The 10,738-nt window shown below is 36.2% G+C and overlaps 2 long non-coding RNA genes across 2 annotated transcripts; both read right to left on the bottom strand.

The window, feature by feature from the left end:
- Nucleotides 1–1,665: 1,665 nt before the first annotated feature.
- LOC140165958 (uncharacterized) lies at nucleotides 1,666–5,258 on the bottom strand. The gene is made up of 3 exons (XR_011860793.1): nucleotides 5,171–5,258; nucleotides 4,227–4,470; nucleotides 1,666–2,106 (listed from the first exon to the last, which is right to left on the bottom strand). It is a non-coding gene; the product is annotated as an uncharacterized lncRNA (long non-coding RNA).
- Nucleotides 5,259–7,404: 2,146 nt separating this feature from the next.
- Nucleotides 7,405–8,833, bottom strand: LOC140165950 (uncharacterized). The gene is made up of 3 exons (XR_011860792.1): nucleotides 8,681–8,833; nucleotides 8,304–8,377; nucleotides 7,405–7,483 (listed from the first exon to the last, which is right to left on the bottom strand). It is a non-coding gene; the product is annotated as an uncharacterized lncRNA (long non-coding RNA).
- Nucleotides 8,834–10,738: the final 1,905 nt, after the last annotated feature.

Here is a 10,738-nt window from a genome sequence, read left to right as displayed (position 1 = left end):
GATGCACCTTTAGAAGAGAAACTACGTCTGCAACAGGACTTAATTCCCTTAATTACTACGTATTTTTTTCACCGTAATTTTAGACAAGTTTAAAATCTTAAAACTTCTCAAAATTCTTAAAGCTATTGAGAAGTAAATCACTGGTATGAAATTGAAGAGGTCGATTCGACAATCGGCGTAATAGCTGATGTACGGTAGTGATTTAATATCGACCACTAGATGATGAAATTCATTTCATTGTTTAGGTCAAAAGATAAGGTAACTTTGCATTTTCCTTAGAGAATTATTTATAACCACCAGAAGTTACACATAGTGGTATGAATATTAAGAGGATGTGGACTTTGCATTCGTACGGCGAGGTTTGGGTTGAGTTTTACGTTTGTTTGAACAAATATGGATGGACTTTGGTGCTTTTTGATCAAGCTGGTACCAAAATGAACTCTTAGATTTGAACTTGCCCGATCTGTAAACAAAAGGGGTGCTTTAAATACCCGTTGAAATGAATGTCCTTTGCATGCTTTGTTTCCATGATTCTTTGCTATAAAATGAATTTCTGGTATTTGGCCAAATGACTTTAAAGCTCTATAAAGATGTGATTTAATGAGGCCTGGGAAAAGCCTAAAAAAAGCCTGAAACTAAAAAAAACCAACCAGGTATAATATGTTTTTATGTTATCTAAGCCAAAAAGGGCGGTGTTCGCTGCTTTGTATTAGTAATAATAGTTTCCACCTTTCTATTGGCATCGCCTTTAGATATTAAACATTCTTATCAGATATTGGTTTTAAATATCACCTTTTGGCACATTTATCAATTTAATATTTTGTTCTTACATTATGAATCATAATTCCGGGGCATATAAAAGGATGTATACGTTTGTGTTTCTAAATACTTTGGTGTTTTAGTATTCGATTATCAATAGGGTTCAAGATCCGTTCATTCAATTTATTATAATGTCAATTTAAACAGTTTTAACTGTTTAAAAAGTTCAATTCTTTTCAACAAAAACATGCACTTTTGTAAATACTGCAGCTAGGATATGAACCCTCATTACAAAGATCAGTTGCAACTTGTACACATATTGCCTTGAATCATAGTCATAGTCAACTGCAGATTTTGAATGATCATAGTAAAAACGACTACGTGAGTTTTATTAATATGTATGGTGAGTTTTTACACGTTTAGATTTAAAGGGGGTATTGTGAGATTTCGCAAAAATTGCGCCCTCAGTTTCAGTCAAAGTCCAGTTTTGAACATGTACGCAAAGTCTGTTCAAATACTAACCAGCATTAATTCATCGTCTTTCGTTTAAAAATTCTTGATGTTGAAATAAAGTTCTGGACCCGGTTCCTTATTCTAGAAGCCACATAGTTCAACATAGCAGTTAGGTCTATAAGCGTAACGCGGCACTCGCAATTAAATGTCTCATGATATGACAACTTTGTGGCTCTAAATTCAATACGAGCGTACTACTCGCTGGCTCTTTAAGTATTCATTCTATTATTATAAGACAATGTTTTCTCATTGCGAAATCTCTCGGAGTCCCTTCAACTTAAGTTATTGCCACAACACGTACTGCAATGCATAAAATACTTTTTATCTGGTAAAAATCCGTCTTACGGTATTAGAAACATGCAAGTTTGAATTTCAAAACATAACATTGTCGTGAGGTTGCAGGATTGAAAATGTTCAGAGCAGGAGCGTAGCAAGAACCTTGGGGCCCATGGACTAGGTGCAGTGCAGGGCCCTTTTAACATCTCCTTTATCAGCCGTTATCAGCTTTATTTCATTTTCGCTTTTGCTCGGGGCCCCTGGCACCCTCGGGGCCGCCTGGACTTCGTCCACATTGTCCACCCGCTTGCTACGCCCCTGGTTCAAAGTCAGATGGCAACTTCCATTATCATGCAAATGTATGCCGTCGCAAATTGGCGCTGTGCCTTCGTATCCAGTTTCGCATCTTCATAGCAGTACCAATCTCGCCTTCCTCACCAAGGATGTCAGGTGGTGGCGGAGGCTTGCCGACAACATTGCCTCTCTTGTGTCGGTAATATTTTCGTGACAGGAGAAATAGAAAGAACGATTCAAAGATGATTGTTATGCATTGCCAAACTATAAGAAAAAAGAAAACCATATAAATTATTAGGCTAAACAAATCAAGTAGGAAGAGAAAGGGGTCACAATGTCAAATATATTTGCTTTTTCCACCACGCCAAGTATTTTCAAAATCAAATTTTCACCTAAATTGGTTTCCAAACATCTGTTCTTTGTTTGTCTGAAGTACGTTTTTGTTTATTTTGCTTGTTTGTGTGTGTTAAAGTTGTGTGTAGTGAAGTGGGGTTTCTTAAAAGAGAAGTAAAAGAAATGGTAATTGCCCATAAAAAACAACAACAACAACAACAACAAAAAACAGTCATGAACTCTTTGAAGGTGAAAAGGCCACGATAAAAGAGACCAAATGCAAACAACCCCTGAACTGGAAGTAATATTTCAGCAAGAACCTGAACACTCAGTTCCCATGGCCCACAAGATGAAAATATTCTCCACAACATTCCAGACCCTGCAGGCTGCAGTTACTAACACCCCAAGTATGCCTTTCACAATAGACGATTGAGGTGGATCAATACCATGAACAAACAACGAATCATGTGATTGGTACAAAGTGGCTGCTGAAACTTTGAAAACAGGTGGGCTTCTGATGAGACAGCCTTTACTTAAAATCATAAACGCAGTTCTGTTTCGACACACCAATTGACAAAGTGAAAGGGTTTTGTTTTAGTTAGTAATGTGCCCACTGGGATGGCGTAAAGGAGACTAAAAGTTAACTCTCTGATCGAACTAATACATCTCAAGGTCACTCAAAATGAGAATCTAAATAAAGAGCCTTTATCCTCCCCATTCACATATGAAGATCCTAATCTCGGACTTTGCGCAAATCAGAGTATTCAAAGTGACATGTCGGCGGTCTTTAGAATAATGGGCAAGGTGAGGAATGAGAAGAAGATCATGAGCAGACTGAATATAAAAGTCAATTCTGACAGACAGATAATATTGTTTGGCTATATTGTCCGTATGCCAACCACCGCACCCCTCTATCTCCAAGCCTAAAAGAACGATTTCACAGATCACCAGATCGCCCACCTAACAAATAGAAAGAACGAGCACAACACAATACAACGTAGAGATGCCGCTACAGGGTGCTGAACAGCAGGCCCAAACCATACTAGAATAGCGGAGGATCACTCGGAAGAATCCAAAGGCCACACCGGCCTTTCAGAAGTAAGTCAAAGTATTTTATTGTTTGTGCGTAAGTAGGGTGGGTCTGGGGTGTTAGATGATTGTGTATTTGACAAGCAAGTTAGTCAGTGCATTTAATTAATATCATGAAAGCAAAATGATTCCTTCAGCGACAAACTGAGGAGAGAATCTATACTGCTTTTCTCCATAGCGCAGTCAGTGACGTCATTGTGACGCGGCGAGGTGGCTTTTCGCACCGTCGCACCTAATCTTTAACTTTAAACGCCCACGGTTGTTTGATGTGATCATTTATTACTTTTTCTAAAAAACATTATATAATATTCAATTCTTGACCTAGACAATACCAACATCTATCCCACTGATATTCACATATATTTTGTAGCTATCTGCAACATAGATTTTCGTGTCTATATAGCGCAGTCAGTGACGTCAATGTGACGCGGCGGGGTGGCTTTTCGCACCGTCGCACCTAATCTTTAACTTTAAACGCCCACGGTTGTTTGATGTGATCATTTATTACTTTTTCTAAAAAAACATTATATAATATTCAATCTTGACCTAGACAATACCAACATCTATCCCACTGATATTCACATATATTTTGTAGCTATCTGCAACATAGATTTTCGTGTCTATATCAAATCATTCATCTTTTCCCGCTTTTTTGTAATTTTTATTATAAATACTGTACATTTGTGTGAAAATTGAGGGCGCTATTTACATATATTTTAAATTTAAATTAGCCAATTAATATGAGTTATTCCTAACATTTCATGATAAAAAGTTTTTTGAAAATGTCCTTCCCATTTTATAGTCTTTTTTCTGATGTTCTAATATCATTTTACAAGTGTCTACCACTTGTAAAGATGCAAACAAGATTTAAGATAAATAGCGCCATCATTGTTCAACATTGCGTCAAGTGAAATGTGTTCTGACGTAACTGACTGCGCCAGCGGAAAAGCAATTTAACTTACATGCCGCACGAGTTTCAAATGGTAAACGAAGAAAGCAATCAAACAACCAAAAATTTGACAATACACGAAATATTGCCATTTGCAGATTGCCGATAATCATGCCCATTTTGATGAGGTAAAATTTTTGTCTGACGTTATACTTGTTGAGTTCCTGAGGTGAGCCGGTATATAGCATATTGAGTGCCGTCATCGCAGACAGGGTGGATACAACCATTACCATTGTCATACCCGTTATAGGGGAGTCCTTGCAAGAAAGAAGAAATAACACGATCAAGTCATGAGATTTATAACAACATGGTGGTATACTTTTGGATATTTCCCCCTTCAAGGAGATTCCCGTCGTCTTTTGTAACTGTCTCATTACATCGTGACAGATTATAAGTTCACTGTGATGCGTTCATAATCCGCGTGTTTCGAAGGAAAGTCTATGTAAAATTTTAGAAATGCTCTTTTTGTTGAAAGTCGCATCGTGCCGAATGAAGTATATCAAAATGCTCAGAACAAAATTCTCTATCGATCCCTTTTTGGTAATTTACTTTTAGTGTCATAAAACAAAATCCTTTTTGTTTTAAGTTGAAAGATACCTTTGTGCACAGTGCATGTCAATACAGGTCCCGGTGTTTGGCCGAAAAACATCCTGCGTGAGAACATTTCTCGGTACGGTTCTTGGGTAATGTTGGTTTTTGGGACCTTACCCCGTTACACAAAAATCCTAACTACGCCACCGGTGGAGAATGAAAAATAAAACCGTATCCTTTATTCTCTCAAGCTTCTATAAGGCCCTTGGGCCTGACGCGATATCGTTGCCCCTGGATTGGTGCATGGTTTTTACAATACATGTTTACACCCGGCCTTATATGATGAAAAAGTATACAGATACTTTGGTAGCTCTTTGTGAATATCTACTTGATGTATTTTAAACAGAGACACAAATACTCACTTACCCATCTTTCTATGTTGCCAAGTGTAAAAATTGCAATTATAAAGTTGATGATAGGCCGAATAAAGGCAACTTGAAGAACAACTATTTTCAGTATCAACAAGCTTTTCCTGTTAGACAAAAAAATTATTATTATATATTAGTGGAATGTTACGACGCCTAAATAACTCGAAAATCACATTATAATACCATATGAGCCGACCTTAATCAATTCGGTGGATTCACATTAAGATGCGCCTCCAGCGGTTGCTGGGGAGAGGCCAAAATACGCAGTGCATCATGGGAAAATGTCAACAACCAAAGATCGCGTAATACGAATACAACACAGGAACAACGGGACATAATCATTGTGTGTTTTAATGTCAATGATGTTACACAAGAATGCAAACTAAAACAGCAATTTACAATTGATATCTATTGATCATACGGAATCCTTCGTGGAGCAGTTTTCAACATTATTCCGTGAAAATCCAATGGTGGTTACAACGTTGCAACGGCGCGATGAAGACCCTGTGGGTCAATTGGACTGGCAAGAGCAACCGCTGGCGGCGCATCGTATTGTGAATCGAGAGAATTGAAAAGGTGCGTTACAAATTTGTATAGAACATGTAGTAGTCGAAGAAAGTGATTACATTGGTAGGCTTCGTTTTCTGTTTATATGACTTGTATATTTGTGTGCGCTTGCTTGTTTGTCTGTTTGTTTTTCCAAGCACAACTTACTTGGTAAGCTTTCTTGGTTTTAACAAATTATTTTTGAAGCAACAACAACAAGCTAATAACGGAGTCACAGTCATGGGAAACTTGATGGTAGTCGTTGCGATCTGCAAGGGAAAATAATAAATCAAAAATTTAAATAAACCACACACATTATTATACGATAATGCAAACAAAATGAGGAAAGCGACTTGTACTTCATGGGCACTAAAATCATTTTAATTAATAATCTCATATCTATATAAGGAGAGCCACATTTCTTTTGCATCCTATTAGTAATAGTATTACATTACAAATTACAAAAATAAATCAAACGTCACAAGTACGTGATATTGTTGTAACATTTACTTCTACCGGGCCCATTAAGGGTATACGGTGTATTGTTGGTCGAAGCAGCAAAAAAATGCAGTTCTCAGCATCTTGCGAATGGTAGTGAGCTTTAGCAAAATTTGCATTGCTCAACTCATAGCGAGCGTGTAGAAGAATTCAAATATCACATATATACTTTTGTAGGTCCTGTGGTTCTTGAGCTATGTTATAAAGAGGGCTGAAACAACCTCACTTTTGTAAAACGTACACAACTCATTAACAACAATAAATTAAGCAAGTTTTCAAAGTATATGATTTGTAGAATGAACTTTTGCAAAACACCAAAGTGTTATTTTTCAATAATATTGATTCAGATAATGAAAATCTAATCCGGCATGCGGATTTTTCTTAATATATTTTTTTTCCATTTTGGATATAATTGATTTATGACTGATGGGAACCCATTTTTATAAACTCAACCACAGATATAAAATGTATGATTTGAATCTTATGTCCTTTATATTAAAGCCATATTATAACATTTGCTGAGGAGAACGCCCTCAAAAAAATTTAAATTCTGATTTTTACACGATTGTAATGTACTTTAGTCAATAAAGATACTCTGCAAAAATCAAGACTTTAGGTGCTGTAGTTTTGTCAAAATCCGAGATTTTGAAGAAAAAACCCGATAGAACCGGCGTTTTATTATTACGATGGAAATATTAGTCGAACACAGTACGTACACGGCGTGCGGGATACACATACAAACACACCCCGATGATCGTACCGTATAACAACCGCGGGAGTAACATGCATGGGCGCTAATAGTAAATTCCAATTTTCTATGCTTTACCTCTCACTTGTTCGGCTCAAAATTAAAAGGGGACATATCTGAAAGGAAAAGCTATTAACATTTTATGGAAAATAAATACTAATCTATTTTTACAGAAATGTTATAATATGGCTTTAAATGCTGTTGGGACATACGAATTGGGCACATTTAACCTTATTTTGTTCGGAAATTCCATTTGTCGTCTGCAGCCTTGTTTCATGTTTTCAATGGTAAGAAGTAAAATAAATGCAAAAATTGTTCTTTGACAATTCAGGCGGGCGAAATTTCTAATGCGCAAGGAAGCTTTCAGACAACTTTTGCTAGATAATTCGGGACTATTTTGTTTTCATGTCAAAACATTATGAATGACAATGTTTATTTACCTTCAGCATCATTTTTCGATGTCCTCCGTAATAATCAACAAGTATCACCAGGAATTTATATAATGTGAGAGAGCAGATTCTGGAATAAATAAATAAATAAATAATTATTAATTAATTAATTAATTAATTAATTAATTAATTAATTAAATAAATAAATAAATAAATAAATAAATAAATAAATAAATAAATAAATAAATAAATAAATAAATAAATAAATAAATAAATAAATAAATATGCACGTCGAAATTTGGAGTCAGAAGATGGTAACATTAGATTACTAATTATTGGCTCCTGAAGATGAAGGTCACTTTGAAGTAATTTTTTTTCATATTTGTAAACTGCCCCTGTCTACAGATCGACTTCTTAGAGCACAAAAATGTAAACTGCATGGGCTGCTTGGTGAAAAAAGGTGAACTGCTAAAGGTAACGTTAAACAAAGGCGGCTTTTTTCTGCTCCAAGCAGCCCATATAATTAACATATTTGTGCTCCAAACAGTTGATATGCAGCTGGTCAGTGCAAAATAAATCCCATTGTGGGTGCTCTAAGTTAACGAGAGAATGTGGCATATTTTTTAAGGAGAGGTGCAACGTAATGTTCTGAAATGTCAGGCCCTGGAAAATGATGTAAGAGAGTGTCCCAAAGAAGGTCCTCAAAGGTCTTGTAGTACTCGAGTCTAAACCATTTGAACCAAAGCCTTTAAATATTAAGGTAAGAACGTATTCAAATTCACCACCAAGTTTGACCGATTCTCTTCGATAACTTTCAAACACCAAAAACATTGGTGAGCTATTTGAATAATTTCTATAAACACAGCAAAGTTACCGAAGCAATATCACGCTCAGAGGTAATTACATGGCACTGGATGCATAACAAATTATAATTTCTGATCAAGACTTACATAGTTGCACAGGTTGTACAAAAGGAAGCAGCAGAAGGAATCCACACTCCAGGTAAATGTACAAAGGCAAACATCTATGGAGAAAACAATAGGAGATGAGAAGAAGATACAAAAAAAAAAAAAGAAGAAGAAGGAAAGAGTAGGTAGAAGAAAAAGCGAATGATGATAATGAAGATGAAGTTAACAATGATGAGAATTAACATGAGAGGAACCTTTAGAAAGTCGAAGAAGAAGAATATGATGAACTGAGATGGAAATGAAGATGAAGATAAAACCAGATGAAGAATAAAAAGATAAGTTTATCGTTAAATTTAATGCCTCACATGCTAAATTGCCAATGAATACTCTGTTACTATTTCTGTTGCGGAGTAACGTACCGGATAAAGAGCCAGCATCCAGCAAGTAGTCATCCGATGGTTAGCCATTGCACTTCGGGGTACATTCTTGTAAACATAATAAACAGATTCTACACATAATGCTACCGTTGCTATGACCATGAGAGTACACAATATTAACATCGTTAACATGAACGGATGTGAAAGCATGTCTGAAAAAAAAAAAAGTGAATTGATAAAAGAAAAACTTCGTAATTTTCTCAAACATAGATAAATCAAAATATGTGACGTGTCATGTCAAAAGGATACACTTTTGGGCAGGTTATCAATTTTGAGGTTTTTACATATCTTAAATATAGAGATATTTTGCTCCACAAAGCCGTTTTCTCCAATGAAATCGGATATTCCTAAGCGAAGATATTGAGTTCGTAAGTTATGGTATTATAAAATTGGAAATTGAGATATCGGCCTTTAAAAATATTATTGACAATGTCGAGAGTAGGAATTACCTTAATGTAATAAAAATGTCTCAAAAAATACAAGATGCTAGGTATATATTCTGGTCTGAAACTATCAGACAATATTTTAAACATTAATAACATCACAAATTCGCAACAAACCTAAATTGTGAAAAAATCGCCCCTAGGCAGATTTTTTACGATCCTGCCCAAAAGTGTCTCTTTTTGACATGACACGTCACATATGGGTTCCAACCTCTTTTAAAGAATAATATTATTCTCGGTATAAAATAAACAAAAAACAATCCCTCTTTAGAGACACTCTTTTAGTCCTGGTAGAGTCTCCAGTATCCTGTGAGTTTCTCCTGCAGTGTATATCGCATGGCACACATTATGTGATTATGATGACTTCTAATAGACTCAAACATACGAGTATGCCACCATCTTCCGGCACAGTTGACTAAGATGTCTCACATCTCTTGCAATTCATGCAATTTGTCAATATCAGTTTTCTCAGCACCGCAATCTGCCGTTCTGGTGTTATTCAATGATGCGAACATTATGGGAACATTGCAATTAAAACTGATTTTTCGGATTTTCAAAATGAGTCAAATTCGACAAAGTGTACTTATCTTCAGGAATCTGCTTAGGGTCAATATTCAATCTGCTGCTGCAGTTGACTCTTAGATAGGTTTCGAATTTATTTCATCTCTCGTAATGCAATAATACTCTTTGGATTATGGCGTACCACAACGGTCAGTTATGGGACCACTTATCTTTATGATGACAAAGTGTACTTACCCGCAGTAATCTGTTTGCGTCAATGTTAAACCTGCTGCTGCAGTTGGCACCTGAATAGGTTTCGAATTTGCCTCATCTCTCATAATGCAATCCTTCTTTGGGTTGTGGTGTACCTCAAGGGTCATTTATGGGACCATCTATCTTTATATAAATGACAGAATTTACGTACCCTCGATAATTTTTTTGGCGTCGATGTTAACTTGCTGCTGCAGCTGGCAGTTGCAGTTGGATAGGTTTCGAATTTACCTCATCTCTCATAATGCAAACAATCTTTTGGACTGTGATGTACCTCAATGGTCAGTTATTGAGCCATCTATGTTTATAATGACAGAGTGTACTTACCTTCGAGGATCATTTTGGAGTCGATATTAAACCTGCTGCAGCAGCTGGTTCTTGGATAGGTTTCGAATTTACCTCATTTCTCGTAATGCAATCACTCTTTGTATTGTAGTGTACCTCAACGGTCAGTTATGGACCACCTATCTTTATAATGACAAAGTGTGCTTACCTTCAAGAATCTAGCGTCAATATAAAATCTGCTGCTGCAGTTGATTCTTGGATGGGTTACGAATTCACCTAATCTCTCTTAATGTAATCACTTTTTGGATTATACCTCACGGTCAGTTATGGGGCCATCTAATCCTGATTGATAAATGGTACGTACCCTGAAGAATTTGTTTGGCGTCGATGTTAAAACTGCAGCTGCAGTTGGGTCTTGGATAGGTTTCGAATTGATTTTATTTCTTGTAATGTAATCACTCTTTGAATGTGGTGTACCTCAAGGGTCACGTATGGGGCCATCTATCTTTATAATGATAAAGTGTACTTACCTTCAATAATC

The sequence above is a fragment of the Amphiura filiformis genome, chromosome 1 (assembly GCF_039555335.1).
Source record: "Amphiura filiformis chromosome 1, Afil_fr2py, whole genome shotgun sequence".
Lineage (NCBI taxonomy): Eukaryota > Metazoa > Echinodermata > Ophiuroidea > Amphilepidida > Amphiuridae > Amphiura > Amphiura filiformis.
The sequence above is the reverse complement of the archived record's forward strand: the minus strand, read 5'-3'. Positions and strand labels throughout refer to the sequence as shown.